Source organism: Notamacropus eugenii, chromosome 3 (genome assembly GCF_028372415.1).
Source record: "Notamacropus eugenii isolate mMacEug1 chromosome 3, mMacEug1.pri_v2, whole genome shotgun sequence".
Taxonomy (NCBI): Eukaryota; Metazoa; Chordata; class Mammalia; order Diprotodontia; family Macropodidae; genus Notamacropus; species Notamacropus eugenii.
Genome location: NC_092874.1, coordinates 271,404,426 through 271,421,724, shown reverse-complemented (window position 1 = coordinate 271,421,724; position 17,299 = coordinate 271,404,426). Strand labels below are relative to the sequence as shown.

The 17,299-nt window shown below is 39.7% G+C and overlaps 1 long non-coding RNA gene across 1 annotated transcript; it reads right to left on the bottom strand.

The window, feature by feature from the left end:
- Positions 1 to 1,966: 1,966 nt before the first annotated feature.
- LOC140531532 (uncharacterized) lies at positions 1,967 to 9,693 on the bottom strand. Its single transcript, XR_011976358.1, has 3 exons — positions 9,406 to 9,693; positions 6,993 to 7,127; positions 1,967 to 2,749 (listed from the first exon to the last, which is right to left on the bottom strand). It is a non-coding gene; the product is annotated as an uncharacterized lncRNA (long non-coding RNA).
- Positions 9,694 to 17,299: the final 7,606 nt, after the last annotated feature.

Sequence of the window (17,299 nt, the reverse complement as noted above, 5' to 3'; positions counted from 1 at the left end):
TCCATCTTTCTGTTTTCTTCCTAATCTTGGTTACGTTGGCTTTGTTCATATAAAAGTTTTTTAATATAATCAAAATGATCTACTTTACATTTTGCAAGGCTCTCTATGTCTTGTTTGGTCATGAATTCTTCCCCTCCTCGTAGATCTGAGAGGTAGACTATTGCTCTTCTAATTGCCTATGGTGTCACCCTTTATGACTAAATCATATCAAAGGTTTGTCATATTTCACTGTTCTAATATTCCATTTACTTCCTTAGTTTCTTGTTTATTTCAAATACATTTTTTAAAAGTTGGATCTTTTCACCTTCTATAAAGTTAGAAGGTCAGGCAGGGTCAGGGTCAAGTAACTATTGGTAATGAGAGTCAAGAAACATTAGAAAGAAATAGTCATGGAAGAGGTGGGTTATATATGGTGATTGTAATGGGGATTTTTTTTTTCTCTTTGATCACTTAGATGGCTTTGTAGGATCACTTAGCTTCCTTCTAGCCCTGAGATTTTTATTCTGAATCTCCTAAGGAGTCGCTGACCTTTTCTGAACAGGTAGAAGAAACAACTAATAGAGAAGAAAAGTCAGATAATTCTACTCAAGATTCAGCTTGTATGAAACATGATAAATTACAGGATAGAGGTGAAAGGGCCCTTAGAAAGTACTTTCTCACTTTATTGATAAGGACACAGAGATCTAAAAAAAGCTGACATGATTTTCCCACAGTGTAATAGGTAGTAAATTAGCAGAGGTGGCGTTTGAACTTGTCTTCTGATTCCAAAACTAATATCCTATGATGTATTATTCTGTCTCTCTGAAGATCTCTTGTTCAGTATTTCATCTCTGCTTCCCTTCTCTTGCATTTCCAAACCATTCCATCCTTCAGGAGGTGAGTCTAGGAACCTTGGACTACACCCATGGTACAAACCTGGGGTCTGATATAAGCTCCTGAAGGGTTGGAACCAGGAGTGCGCTGGCAAAATGTTTAACAACTGACTCTCAAAATCAAATTACTCTGGACATATTTTTTAATTTAATCTGAATTATTAACATTTTCTTTATTTGCTGTTAAGAATGATACATTAAGCCCAGATTTGTGGCATTTGCTGATTTTCAAGGTGTAAATGTTCACGGTGAAAAAATAACATTTGGCTCTTGAGTGTCCTTTCAAGCTGACTCCAACACAGCCCTAGCAGAGTTGTCTTGCTAACTTGCATTCCTCAGCATAGTGCCTGGCACACAGTGATTAATGGGGGGTCGAATGTTCTCTCTCTCTCTCTCCCCACTCCTTTTACTTCCCCTCCCTCTCTCTCTTTCACAGCCTCCTCTTTCCATTTCTTTTCTCTCTTCCTCTTCCCCTCTCTCTTCTTTCTCTTCCTCTTGCTCTCTCTTTTTCTCTCCCTCCTACCCTCCATTATCTCTCTAACATCTATCATCTATCTTTCTCTCTATTGACCTATCTCAACTCTTTTTACTTTCAAAGTTGCTTGTACTTAGTTTTTACCCAGCAGATTTCCTGCTATTAGGAAAATTAGACCCACCAATAAGGACATCAGACTTTAACAATGCTCATCTTGCTGTGAACTAGAATCTCAGGACAAAGGGCCTCCATAGCCTTCCACAAGCATCTGCAGCTGAATGGAAGTCCACTGGGAGAGATCGTTAGCAGATATTTTTCTCAGAGAGAAATGCCTTTCAGATCCATGGGAAACCTGATAGTCATGGGCCTGTGCCCCTAAAATAAGCTCTTTTCAGAGTTTTCCCAAGCTATCCCTCTCTCTTGACAAGAGGCGCCCCTAGGTTTGTTCTCAGAAGCTGCTTCACTAATTCCTATGAGCCTATATCTCTACACAGATGGTTTGAATTCATTTAATTTTGGTAAGAAGTGGCATTGAGTCAGGGTGCCATCTTTTCCTATGTAGATTAGTAGAGGTGTATAGGAAATGTCAGCCTGTTGGAACAGGTGGACCAGACAGGGATGAAGGATAGTAGATATTTTATTGGTACCCAAGGAAAGCTAAAAGACCTACCTAGATGGTGAAAGATCTCTAGTACTTTTGGTAGATTCTCCATGAAGTCTTTATGGGAGGGCATGCATAAGAATTCCACAGGATGAAAAAGTATAGATAGGTTATGCTATGAGCATAGAGAAGATAATTGATCCAGGGAAGTGTATTAGAATAGATACCCTAAAATATAGGTATAAATCCTAGTGCTTTCAGCTTTGATCTAGAGAGTCAGAGGGAGAGAGAGGGGAAATGTGCATGACTGATTGGTCTGCTGGATCAATCCTTCAGTCTGGACCAACTCTTAAAATGGCAGGAGCCCATGGAGTAAGATACTTAGAAACTAAGAGACAGGGTGCTAGATCTAGAGTACAAAAGATCCAGGTTCAAATCTTACTTCTTGTGCGTACTGTGTGATCACGAGCAAGTTTACTCTGGTCCTCAGTTTTCTCAACTGTAAAATGGGGATAATCATACTTCTAGAACCTTGCCCAAGGTCATAGAACTAGCTCAAATTTGAACATATGTCTTCCTGACTCCAGGTGCAGCACATTGTCCAGTATGCCACTTAGCTACTTCCAGGACTAGACAAAAACAACAAAAATAATGAAAGTTAGCATTTGTATGGGCAGTCAGGTGACTCCACGGACAGAGCGCTGGCTGGTCTTCTCCCTGAGTTCAAATCTGGCCTCAGACACTTAACAGCTGTGGGATCCTGGACAAGTCACTTCACCCTGTTCTCTTTAGTTTTCTCATCTGTAAAATGAGCAAGAAGGAAATGGCAATATACTCCAGTATCTTTGTCAAGAAAACCCCAAAAGGGGTCACAAAGAGTCAGATGTGCCTGAAAATCATTGAACAGCAGCAATACCATCAGGCTTTAAGGTTGACAAAAGTTTGCTTATGTGACCTTCGTTGAGACTACCAGGTGGAAGTGCTCCTGGAGTCAGAAAGATCTCAATTTAAATCCAACTTCAAGTATTTACTAGCTGTGTGACCCTGAAGAAAACATTTAACCTCTGCCTGCCTCAGTTTCCTCAACTGTAAAATGGGTATAACAGCACCTACCTCCCAGGGTTGTGAGGATCTAATGGATTAATCTTAGCACAATGCCTGGCACATAGTAAGTGATATATAAATGCTTATTCCCTTCTCTTCTCCTACTTGAACCTTCAGTGTGATCCTGTCCACACTGCTGTCTCTTTGATCACCTTTTACAGAATTCTGTCCTGTTCTCTGGAAGCAGTGTGCTGAAGCACTGTTTTATTTCTGTTGACTATGTCAGTTTTCTAGCCCCTCCAAAATGAGCATGAAAATGTATTTTAATTTCCATCACCCACTTCACAGAGGGTCTAAAGAGGAGCATTGCCTTGGTTTGTTGATTAATCACCAGGCATGCTTTGATTTTTCTGGGGTCCCGTGTCCTTGCAGCAGCAATTGGAAATGGAATTTGAAAAAAAAAAATGAAGTGCAGGAGAGTGACCTCAATGCTGGCCATGGAGTCCAGTGGTTGTGAAGACCAGGTTGGGATCCTGCAAATGGTGCTATGAATGAACGTATTACAGTGAATAGTAATGACTTCCAAGAAAGGAACTCCAACCCCCTCAGAGGGACCAGGGAGAAAAGTGGCTTGACCACTAGGTTGGATGAATATCCTGCAGTCTGATGGCCTTTTCTAACAGGACTGGATTGACTTAAACAGTGTGTCTTTTGTATGGTAGATTAAAAATCCCTCTCCTTTTTTTTTTTTTAGGGGGGTAGGGAGGGAATAGTAACCTCTTGCCACTCCATTCCATTCTGCTTATCTGCCCTGTCTATGGCTTCCTTATATGGTCATTCTCGGAAGTGCAGGAATTTGGATGTGATGGGAAAGGGTAATTCAAACAGCTCGATGACATTCATGTCAGGCAAGAGATGTATGGGGGTCACCCCATAGCAGATAAACACAAAACAGACATCTGCTGGATTCTATCGGCTTGTTCATTTCAGTCACCTAAAATGCCAGTGGACATCATGGGTAGCTTTCCTCCTAGTTTTTTAAGATCTACACTTACATACACATATACACACATGCATGTTTGTATTTATGGAAACATATCATGCATACATGTACACACATACATAGACACATGTATATTTGTATTTCTGTGAGCATAGGCATATGAATATACGTATAGGTACCCAGGTCTGTGATTTCATTTGTATGGGGAACGGTGCAGAATGTCTCTCCACTGATGCATAGCAACAACTCTTCTGAGAGAGATACATGGAGCCCTGAGAAGTCACATAGTGAGGGTGTATCAGATGTAGGACTAGAATCCAGGTTTTCCTGACTCCAAACCTGGTCCTCTATCTTCTCACTATGGTAGGGGTTCTAAGTCTTTTTGTGTGTGTCGTGGATCTCTTTGGTAGTTTGGTGAAGCTTATGTACCTTTTCTTAGGGAAAAGAGACAGTTTTTAAATAGTTGAAAAATAAATTAAGTTTTAGTTATGTGGAAAGGTAGGTGGCACAGAGAATAGAGTTCAGGGTCTGTAGTCAGGAAGACCTGAGTTCAAATCTGGCCTCAGACACTTACTAGCTGTGTGACCCTAGGTAAGTCACTTAACCCTGTTTGCCTCAATTTCCTCATCTGTAAAATGAGCTGGAGAAGGAAATGGCAAAGCACTCCAGGATCTCTGCCAAGAAAACTCCAAATGGGGTCACAGAGTTAGACATGACTGGAATGACTGAGCAACACAGCAGGAAGGAAGGAAAGTAGCATTATTAAGTTCCTACTAGGTATCAGGCACAGTGCTAATTATTTACAATTATTATTTCATTTTCTTCTCATATCCTGAATGAATGTGTTACCTGGGAGGCTATGAGCACCATTTTTACAGGTGAGGAAAGTGAGGCAGATAGAGGTTAAGTGACTGTCTCAGGTTTACACAGTCAGCTACTAAATGTCTGAGGTAAAATCTGAACTCAATTCTTCCTGACTCTACGCTCAGTTATCTATTGTGCCACTTAGTTGACTCTAATTCCAGTTTAGTGAAAACAAAACTGCATTCCACCCCCCTCCTCTCCATCCAAGCTTATGGGATTATCTTTAAATTATTTCTTAGAGGTCTGTGAATACCCGGGTTACAAAACCTTGTTCTAATACCATTCATAGAGTTAGAACTGGAAAAGACCAAAGAGGTCTTCTGGTACAATCCTCTCATTCTATGCATGGAGAAATTGAGGCAGAGAGGAGAAATGATTTTCTTCAAAGTTGCCTGTGTCCCAAGCTGGCAAAGCCAGGATTTCAACCTAGGTTCTAGAACTCCTAATTCAACATTGTTTCTCCTATTCATTTTACAATCCTAGAAACCTGATTGAAGTGATTAGGTTAAGTGATATATACTCATTTAAATTTGTTTTTATTTTCAAATTTTTATATATTTTTTCCAATTATATGTAATACACACATATAATACATATGCACACACATATAATACATATGTATATATTATATACACACAACATATATGTATACATATATGTTATATATACATGTATATGTTATATATACATGTATATAGCATATATGTATATTATATATATATAAATTTTGAGTTCCAGATTCTCTCCCCTCTTTGAAAAAGGCAAGCAATTTGATATAGATGATGCAAGTGCAGTGATACAAAACAAGTGGCATGTACTCATGACCATAAAGCTAGTATCTGTCAGAAGTGAAATGACCGGATTCCAAGGTTTTTGGAACCACTATGGTATATTATCTGCAATAAAGATGGAAAATTTTCTCATCACTTATAAGCCTTAGAGTCCAAATTTGAGTCATGATATGGAGAAAGATAACCTGACTAGGAGCCAACAGTTGAGTTCTATGGCTAGCTTGATTACTCTTTATCTGTATGGTTTAAGCCAAATTACTTAACCATTCTATTTCTTTGCTTAGATATAAATACTAATGGGTGGCTAGGTGTCTCAGTGGATAGAGTACCAAGAATCAGGAAGACACATCTTCCTGAGTTTAAATCCTGACTCAGACACTTATTAGCTGTGTGACCCTGGGCAAATGACTAAACTCTGTTTGCCTCAGTTTCCTCATGTATAAAATGAGCTGGAGAAGGAAATGGCAAATCACTCTACCAAGAAACCCCATATAAGGTCACTAGGGGTTGGATAAGACTGAAATGACTGAACAACTACAAATAGTAATGAGGATCCCCAATTTTATATTCCTCTTCACACTGCAAAGACGGATTCTTTTTTAATATCATTTGATCCTCCTATCAACTCTATGAGGTAGATGGGGCAGGTATGATTCTATCTGCTTCATTCTTGAGGAATCAGAGGCACATCAGAAGGGGTTAAGTAATTTGGTTTAAACCATACAGCTAAGGAGTAATTAAGTTGGCCATAAAACTCAACACTATTGGCTCCTACTCTTGAGTTATTCTGCTCCACATCCTGACTCAAATTTGGACTCTAAGGCTGGTAAGTGATGAGGAAATTTGCCCTCTTTATTGCAGTCTCAAATCAGCTTTTGCACCTCAATTGCAAATAGATTTTTGCATTTAATTAATGCTTGCTGATTTGAATGAAGTGAAACACGAAAATAACCTAGAATATTTATCCAAAATAAAATTCTTCTATCCAAGACAACAAAAACAGGACAACAGCGCTAAAAGTTTACTCTGTCTTTGAGCATTTTACCATCCTCACCTCTTTTTTATTGAACGTGGTAGAATTGACAACATACACTAAATGTAGCTCTCTAGCAATAATAAGGAAAAAGATCCCTTTAATAAGGAAGAAAGGAAATCTGTGAGCTGGAGGGGTCACAATCAGCCTTCACTCAGGCTGCTTGAGGGACACACTTTCTTTTTTCTTTAAAAGTTTTATTGATGTATTTTTGTTTTTACACTACACACTTTTACAGATGACTCCCACTTCCTGAGAGGTCTCTTAAAACAAAATAAAATAGTTAAGGAAAACTAATAGTACACTGACCTCATCTGAGAATGCCTGCAGCATTTCACAAGTATAGCATCTCCTTGTTCGGTTGTGTCCAACTCTTCATGACCACATTTGGAGGTTTCTTGGCCAAGATACTGGAGTGGTTTGGATTTCCTTCTCCAGCTTGTTCTACAGATGAAGATATTGAGGCAAACAGGGTAAAGTGACTTGCCCAGGGTCACACAGCTAGTAAGTATCTGAAGCTGAATTTGAACTCAGGTCTTCCTGACTCTAGACCCAGCACTCTGTCCATCTCGTTGTCCCAACCAAGGGAGATAGGACAGAGTAAAAAAAGAGAAGAGGGCTTAACACAGAGTTTTGAGGGACCCCAACGATTAGTAGAGGTGATGAGAATGCTAACTTTTGAGTTCCTTGTTACATAAACTATCCCAAAAATCTCAGTGCAGTTTTAAGCTTTAATAACTTCAGAAGTATAACCTACCGACTTACAACGAAAACCTTAGAAAGTTTCCTTGTTTAATTTCCTTTGTACTTATTTAGCTTTGTGAATTTTGAATAATGCATTTTTAATTTGAACAAAACAAGGCGCCCTGTCATAGGTTGCATAAATGATAGTTTCACTTTTTTTTCCTACTAGACAATAATACCCAGTTAGAGTAAAACCAGATTATCCTTTCTTTTAGACCAGGAGGTAATTCAGAATCAGCTAGTGAAACCCCACATTTGCCATTATCAAAGACAGAAAGAGTCCTCTTGCTTTCCACCTTAAGCCCCTGATGTAGCTCCATTAGATTTTTTTTCCTTGTAGGGTCACATCAAATTGTCATGTATGATCTCAAACTTCACTCTCTGGGTAATTTAAGGCTAAAATTACAAATGCAATTCTTTCAATTTCTGGGTAGCTTCTCATGAAAATTTTTACCAAATTCGAAAATTGATTACAGTGACATATAGCATAAGATAGTGTTAGGCTTAATTTTTATTTTAAACTATCACTACTTGCAAAATTTAAACATATAGTCTTTCAAATATTGTTTTTTATAAGTCTGTAGCCATTACCCTTCTGAAGTTATTAAATTGTAAACCTGCACCAAGCTTTTTGGAACAGACATCCTTTATATTCACATACCAAGGTTCATTCATTTTTTATTGATGTTTTTTGTTTTTTTTTACAAGTCACTTCTTAGTAAACAACCCTGCTTTCTTACAACAAAGGAAAACAGGCAAAACCAACCAACACAGCAGACTGTATCTCTCAGCATGAGCAACATTTAGCACCCCCCTTCCCCCACCTCTCTACCAAGGGAAAAGAAGCACATTTTATCATCTGCCCTTCAGACCAGGGGCTCTGACCTTTTATATCATGGATGGCCTTTAGCAATCTGGTGAAGCCTATGTACCCATTCTCCAGATAAAAGTTTTTAAATGCATAAAATAAAATGCATAGGAACATAAAGTAAAAGTTATATTGCAATGCTGTTACCAATTTTTAAAAAACAATTTTATTTGAAGTTTTGAGTTCCAAATTCTATCGCTCCCTCCCTCGTGTCCTCCCTCCTTGAGATGGTAAGTAATGAGATAGAGGTTATACATATATAATTATGTAATACATTTCCATATTTGTAATTTTGTCAAAATATTTTAAAAAACAAGTTTGCAGAACCCAGGTTAAGAACCCTCGGTCCCTTTCAGCTCTTCTGAAGCTACTGTAGTAGACATTCTTAAACCAACAATTCTCTACCGGACATACTCCAGAGACAAGATTAGTGATCCCACTTAACTCAAATTTAGATACCTCTTCCTCCCCCCACCCCCAGGTAATCAGGGTTAAGTGACTTGCCCAGGGTCACACAACTAGTGTCTGAGGTCAGACTGAATTCAGGCCCTCCTGATTCCAGGGTCAGTTGCTCTACTAAATGCACCACCTAGCAGCCCAAGTTTAGATACTTGTTTAGATTTTTTTATACTCACAAAATAACAATATCTTCCAAATCAAACCTGCCTATAGGTTTCACTTTTTAATGTTCCCTTTCAGGTTAAAGTCTTTCTCTTGGGAGGCCCCTAGCTAAATAGAGGAGAGCACCCAGAAATGAGTCCTGTGTGATTTGTTAAGGGAATTGGCTTGAAAGCATTTCAAACTAAGACAGCTCAATTAAAAAGAAAAATACAAGAACTTCTTCTTTGTTAAAAAGGGGGAAAAAAGCTAGAAGGAAAAAAATAAAACCTTTGTGACCTCTGGTGCCTTTTGAGGCTCAGGGGTGAGGGTGACTGACTACTTTACCGTTTTGAAAGGAACTCCTGCTCCTAGACCCCTAACAACCTTTTAATGATGGGTTTAATCCTGTTGTTCACCAATTACAAGCCTTCCAACTATAACCTTGAGAGCAGAAGGAGGAAACAAGGTGTATTATTACAGCCCCATCATCCTTTAGCATTTCCAATTTACCTCTTTCAGGCCCAGCCTGTGCGAAAGGTCTCATCCATTCATAATTTCCAGGAACCCAGAAGCCTATGAAAAGCATTGTGGCCGATCAGGCTGCCAGCAATCTGGCATTCGCCGAGCAGAGGAAATCAAATGGGGCCATCCATTACCAGGTCAGTCAGGAGTCATTAGGACCCCCCTCCTTTCGCACCCCTTCCCTTGCTTTTTCTAATGACGATGGGTCTTCTGTCATTTTTAAAGGTTGGGCTGCTCAGCATGTAAAAGCCAGTTGGCATTCAGTCAACTCTTCCCTTTTATAAGCCTGTGGAGCCAAAGATAAGACATTTGAACCCCCGGCTGCCTTCTGTCTGGCTACACCCTCAGTTTCAGTGGCCCATATTTTTCTTTTTTTTTTAAAGCAAGTAGACAAAAATACCCAATTAGAGTAAAGCCAGTTAATCCTCTCTTTTAGACCTGGAGGTAATTATGTATTCAGAATCAACTGGGGCAGGGGGGGGGGGGGGGGGGGGGAGGGTCTCAGAGTTGCCATAATCAAAGCCTGAAGTTCAAACTAAAGGGTTGGCAGATGCATCAAGGATCTGATGGAGACAGCTCTGTTTCCTTAAAAATTATCCTACTGTTTATTCCAGACTGCACCAAGTTGAATGACGGTCTAAATTTCCAAAGAGGGAAAAATTAATTTATTTAAAAAATAATAAACTGGTCATGAGGCTTTAAAAAATTCACAGATATATGACTCATGAGATGCATGAGACAGGAGTCATAGAATGAATTCTTTCTAGCTATTTCTATAGCCATGAAATTTCTATCTCTTGAAACCTCTCCTCTTTCTTTTAGGTTTAGTTCAAGTGAAACCTCCTACAGGAGACCTTTCCTGGTTACCCCCCCACCCCCACCCCCATTATTACTGCCCTCATTACTTTGTACGTATGTTGTATTTCTCTCTCTCTCTCTCTCTCTCTCCTATATATATATATATATATATATATATATATATATATATATATATATATACATATATATATATATATATACACACAATATGTATGTATATATACATATGTGTCTGTATATATGTATGTATGTATACATATATATGTAATTTACTTATCTGTGCACATGTTGTTTCCTTTAAGTAAAAAGTAAGCTTTGTGAGTGTAAGAACTATTTTGTCTTAGGCTTTGCATCCATCTCAGAGCCTGGCAGAAGGGGCACTTAAGAAACACTTATGAATTGAATGAATGAATGCAAAATAACTTGTCTGCGTTTAATCCCCATTGACAGTGCATTTCTGTGTACAACTATTGGGATTTGTTCTAGGCTCCTTATTTTTTTTTTCCCACACCAACTGGTGTCTAGCCACACCTCCCCCATCCTGTACTTGTGAAGTTGCTTTTTTGAAGCCAAGGGAAGAACTTGACATTTCCCTTGACGTTTTCCTAGACTTGGAGTCCAAAATGAATCATCAGTGTGACTCTGCAGCCAAGAAATGCTGATCAAATTTGCCAATGATACAAAGCTGAGAGGGAGGCTAAGAGATAGGATGATGATGGAGTCAAAATCCCCAAATGGCCAGACAAACTAAAATGGGCCAAAGTTAATGGGGTTAAACTTAATTGAGATCAATAGGAAGGCCTTCATCTGCATTCAACAAATCAACTCTGCAAGTACAAGATGGGGGTTTGGGTGGGAATGATTAGATAACCCTTTTTTATGAAGAAGATCTGGAACTTTTAGTGAACTACAGTCACTAAACGTGAGTCAACAGTATGGCATGCGTGGCAGTTAAAAAGAATGCTGATATGATTTTAGACTTAATTAAGTGTATTGTCCAGAACACAGGAAGCAATAGTCAGAGAATATCTCCAGCACTTTATTGAGGGATCATGTTTTAGGAAGAATATGGACAAACCAGAAGAGGGCAACCAAGATGATGAAAAGATTGAAAACTACATCATGATCTGAACAGAGTTGATTTTTTTTTTTTTTTGGCAAGGAAGGACATTCTTTAAGAATTTGAAGGGCTGTCATTTGGGAAAAAGAACACTAGGTGAAAATGACAGGGAAGCATTTAGTTTTGGTGTAACTGAAAATATTCTAAGAGTTGGAGCTCTCCAAAAATGGTACGAGCTTCCTCAAAAGATAGCGGGTCCTTTCTTACTAGAGGTCTTCTGAACAAAGGCAGGGGAATCACCATTTGGGAAGGTAATGGATTTTACAGCGAAGAAGGTGTGCTGAGGTATTCGTTGGATAAAGTGGTTTCTGATGTCCCTAGACTGTGAGTGCCTTCAGAACTTTTGACTTTCTTTGTATGCCCAGCATTTGGCACATTGCCTGGTATTTAGGAGAAGTTAATTAGATCCTAGGCTATAAGAGAGGTATAGAATCCAAGACCAGAAATGTGACAGTTTACTATGGGGATCTGCTCTGCTTGGAGCACCTGGAGCACAGAGTCAAGTTGTGGGTGTCACATTTTAGAAAAGATGCCTTTAACCTGGATCAAATCCAAACAAAGGCAAACAAGATAGTGAGGAGACTAGGGACCATGCCATATAAAAATCTGATGAAGGAGTTGTGGATGTTTGGCCAAGAGAAGAGAAAGCTTAGGGGGCAAGTATTTTAAAAGGCTCTCCTGTATAAGAGAGATTAGACTTATTTTGCGTGGTCACAGAGGGAAGAACTAGGTAGGAATTGTTGCTCAGTTGTATTTATTTGTTTCTGACTCTTTGTGACCCTATTTAGGGTTTTCTTGGCAAAGATCCTGGGGTGCTTTGTCATTTCCTTTTCCAGTTCATTTTACAAATGGGGAAACTGAGGCAAACAGGATTAAGGGACTTTCTTGGAATTACATAGTAAGTAAGTGTCTGAGACTGGATTTGAACTCAGGAAGATGAGTTCCTAACTCCAGGCCCAGCACTCTGTGCACTATGGTGCCATTTTATTGCCCAGATCTAGGAGTGGTAGGCGAGAATTACAAAGGGGGCAGATTAAGGCATTATATAAGGAAAAACTTCTTAGTGATTAGTTATCCAAAAGTAGAATGACCTTTAAAGGGGAGTGGTTGATCACCTGTTTTGGAATTCTTCAATCAGTAGCTAGATAAGTTGTTGTGTGTCCTTCTCTTGAAGATGGCTGTAACATCAGGAAGGTGATAAAAGCGAATTGGATTTAAGTGAGAGAGGGTTGTGAAAAGTTACCAGCCTTACTTTTTCCTCTGGAGCCATCTGGGTCCAATGGCAAAATATAGATCGGGATGGCTGGAGATAGCCCTGGATGCAGTGGGAGACCTTGGCCTTTTTAAGCTAAGGTCTTTAACAGGTCTCAGTTTGGCTGAGGCAATGCCCATTCAGTGATTAAGGACAGGTTCCTGTCAGGGAGTGTGTAGAGAGAATTCCTTTTCAGGTGTTGTTTGGAATAGATGGCCTCTGAGGTTCCTTCCAACTCTGAAATTCTATTTCTGTGACACTAAATTTAGAACTTTGAATTAATTGGTGTTTCTAAGGTTACCCAGAATAATAGGTAGCATAGTAGATAAGAGTGCTGGGTCTGAAAGTCAGGAAGAGTCATCTTCTTAAATTCAAATCTGACCTCAGACACTGAGCAAGTTACTCCACCCTGTTTGCCTCAGTTTCCTCATCTGGAAAATGAGCTGGAGAAGGAAAGAGCAAACCATTCTAGTATCTTTGCCAAGAAAACTCCAAATGAGGTCACGAAGAGTTGGACCAACCGAGCAAAAATCCATCCATCCATACACCCATATATACGCATTTAGTAGATGAAAATATAAAGTTCCCATATATAGCCTTGTATTTTTTCTTGTATGTCATGTTCATAAAGGATGATTTATTATACTGTTATAGGATTAATGAATTATTCTTCATTAAAAGGATAGGAATTTTTGCCAGCAGTATCATAAACATCAAGGAAGCATGTCATAATGCTTCCAGGCCCCTCCCATAACTGTTACCCTAGTAAGCATCCCCTATGGAGATGGGATCTGTGGGAGTTGAATAGTAGGACCTTGCCTATACAAATAAAGTCACAGGTCCATTTCAATCCTCTATCCGAAATCAAATATGTCTCAGTGTTCTATTTGGCTCCTATTTGGCATCTTTCCCCATAATAGCTCAGAGTACACACAGTAGGGCTAGCAGCTTTTCTCCAAAAGTTTTGTGCGACTTTGCTGGCAAAGTCCTTCCTGAGGTGAAGCTGGTGATAACTTTGCTTCCAGCATTTTCCCATTGGAACAAAGGTGTGAATGCTCATTTGGTTCCCAGGTGATTTACCAAATAATGCAGTGATGTGAGAACTGTCTTGCTGCAAATTGATGTGAGAACTGTCTTGCTGCAATTATCGTTTTCATTCTAGAGAGAGGCTGGGAACTTATCTAGGATCACACAGTGATAATGAAAGAGCTAGAACTGGAACCCAGCTCCTGCTTCTAAGACTTGATACCCAAAGAAAGGGTTGAAGTCCTTACAGAGGTCACTTGAGAGAAGATGAAGAGAAAAGTTATGGGGGTTGAATTGGCTTTAAGGTTTCTAGATGCTTGGGGAAAAGCATTTAAAAGGGTGATGATATTTGGTGTCAGAGGGAATCTTCATCAAGGGTCTAACCATAGCTCAATAAACCTCCTCTTAGTCAGGGGTCTGAGAATGAATGCATAAATGAGTGGAAACATGAATGAATTAATGGATCTAGGTTCTGTCAGTCAATAAACATTTATTAAGTGCCTGCTATCTACCAGGCATTATGCTAAGGGTCGAGGGAGAAGGATTATAGGATTTTAGACCTTAAAGAGACCTTAAAGTTCATCTAAGCCCAAACTCCAAATTTTACAGGTGAGTAAACTGAGAGACCCAGAGAAGAGAAATGAAGAGCTGGATTCAAATCCAGGTTTTCCTGATTTTATATCCAATATTCTATCCCCTATTCTAGTCATTTCCCCAAAGTCATAAGGAAACCTGGGATGATAACTCAGACTAGTTCCATGAATCTTATCCCAAATATCATGAATTATGTAGGACAAGCTGCATTTTATGTCTAAAAAGGGAATCTTAGAAACTGCTCTTCTTGCAGTCACCTAGATTTTGGCTCAGCATCTCTTCCCTAAACTCTGAGATTCCCCGAATAACCCCTCTTCCATTAGAGTACATGGGTCTCCATCTCATTCCACTTCCAGCATCTCCACTTCCTGGATTGTCCCCAGTTTTCTACACTACTCTAAAAGCTCCCGAATCCTATTTGGAGCCTCAGCATCACCCCTGAGGCTTCCAAATCTATATATTTCTTCTTAGGAAAACATTAACATGCCAATAACTTTTCTCCACCTTAATTACAGTTCAGTTCCTCTGGTCTCATTCAGACTGGTTACTCCCCCCAATCCACAGAGATTTTCCTGGAAAGGGTGGCCACTGTAAAAGCCTTTATACTCTTTAACTGTTCATGCCTTGGTGGAGGTAATGGGGGCAGGGGGAGATATAACACCTATTTGAAAGCTGCAAAAATGCAACAAAGGAGAGGCCCCCCTGAGTTTATTGTTTGTTTGCTATTTTTTAAAAAAGCATCTGAATGTTTGAAACAGTTATCTAAATACCAAACAAGAAGAAAACTAGGTATCTTCTGTGTCCATGCTCTAATTATACAAGATTCTCTGATAGATTTAACCACACAGAGAATTTTGTTTGATGTTGCTAAATCATCTCTGATTGCAAATATGAAGCAAGGTGTAAAACAGGGAGACAAAGGAGTCATCTGCATGAAGGACAAAATCAGAACCATGGAGTGTCACTACAAAGGAGAGGAAAGGAAGAGGAGAGAAAGGGGGTAGGGAGGGAAGAAAGAGGTGGGGGGGAGAGAGACACACACACAGTGAGAGAGAGAGAGATAGAGAAAGAGAGAGAGAGAGAGAGAGAGACAAAGAGAGAGAGACAGAGAGAGAGAGAGAGAGACAGAGAGAGAGAGAGACAGAGAGAGAGAGAGACAGACAGACAGACAGAGAGAGAGAGACAGAGACAGAGACAGAGACAGAGAGACAGAGACAGACAGAGAGAGAACAAGAACTCAACGCATGGCTGGTTTAGCACCCATAGGTTACCACTTCTCCATTCCCACTCTAGAAGCAGGCTTCCCCATCAGTCCTCTGAAGTCCTGAATGACTGCTGATCACAGTCCTGCCTCCACTTTCCACAAATAAACTATTGCTATACTCATCTCTGTACCTTATAATTACTCAACCCAACCTTTCATCTTCTAATTGCTAACTGTTCCCAGACTGTATTACCCATTCCCTCCCCCCAAGGGTGACCCTGACTGAAGCCCTCTATTCGATTCTCCATCCTGTCTACGGTGTGGTCGTTTGTCACCACCACTGCTAATTCCTCAGAACCCTCCCGGCAAGTGCTGTTACAAAGTCCTCCAACTGGCTGCCTGTAACTAGCAATCATTTCTCACCTCTTCAGAGTTGCCCTTGCTTTGTTCTCTCATTTTCTCTCCCTGCCCCTCTTCACTCTGGTAACCCTTCTGCTCTCATTGTTCTGTTTTCTCAAATTCTGTTTCTTTTGATAGGAACAGGGCAGAGTCCCCTGGATGTGATGGGAGTGACCAATGATAGAGGAAGTCAAGCACTTAGCACAGTGTCTGGAACATAGTAGGTGTTTAATGAATTTTAATTAATTAATTAATTGAAGCCTGTGAAGATGGATGTAGAAAGTCAGTCACTAGTGAACATTAGTTTTAGGAAGTGAGACCCTTAAAAGGGAGAAGGGCTCTTGAGAAAGGACTCTAGAAAAGCATGGGCACTCAGAACTCATTGAGAAGTTTCTCCTAAGGGAAATTTCAGGAGTAGTCCATCCATGAAGGGGGAAAAAGGACTTTTTTGGGCCAAGAGTCAGGAGCTATCCTTGAGCCACATGCATTCTCTATGCATGTGTCTATTTTTGTATTTTATCTTTGAGCCTACTTTCCCTATGGTCATTGTACATGCAAGGGGAAAACTTGCCCAGGTAGATATGAGGTGGTACCATAAAAAAAAAATAGTTCTTCAAGTTATAGTATATGATTATATGTGTGTTCTTCCTTCATTGCAAGGAAGACCATGCCATCAGAGAAATAATGACATGACTTGCACTTGACTGTTTTGAGTGAGGGAGGGCTGTGCAGGTCACCAGCCTCACTTCTCCTCCAGAGCCATCTGAATCCAGTGACCACATATTCATCAGGATGACTGGAGATGACTCAGGATGAGGCAATTGGGGTTAAGTGACTTGCCCAAGGTCACACAGCTAATGAGTGTCAAGTGTCTGAGGTGAGATTTGAACTCAGGTCCTCCTGCACTGGTGCTGTATCCACTGCACCACCTAGCTGCCCCTTAGTATATGATTAAGAAATGATAAACAGGATACTCTCAGAAAAACATGGAAAGAATTGCATGAGCTGATGCAAAGTGAATGTACTCTATACAAAGTAACAGCAATAGTGTAAGATTGCGAATGATTTAGTTATTCTCAGCCTAAGGTCTTCTGGTTGGTTGGGGAAAGAAGCATGTACCCAGAGGACTCGAGCAATCTGATCCATCAGCAATGTCCTTCATGGGGACTGGACTTTGAATGAGGAAATAGGAAGAATCTCCCAGTTATATTAGTAATTGGTTATTAACAATAATTTTCTCAGATGTAGAGAAATATGTATATTCTTTTGTTGTTCCATTTAGAAGATGCCATAAATCTTTTAACTCTAGTTTCTCCAGATATTTGTTCAAGTCACTATTTTTCCTTTAATTTTTCTGTAGGACTTACCCAAAACTGATGGAGGATATTGATGTCACTATTGTGTTTTTGTCTATGAAGCTCAGATAATATTTCCTTTATGAACTGGGATGCTAAGACATTTGGAGCAT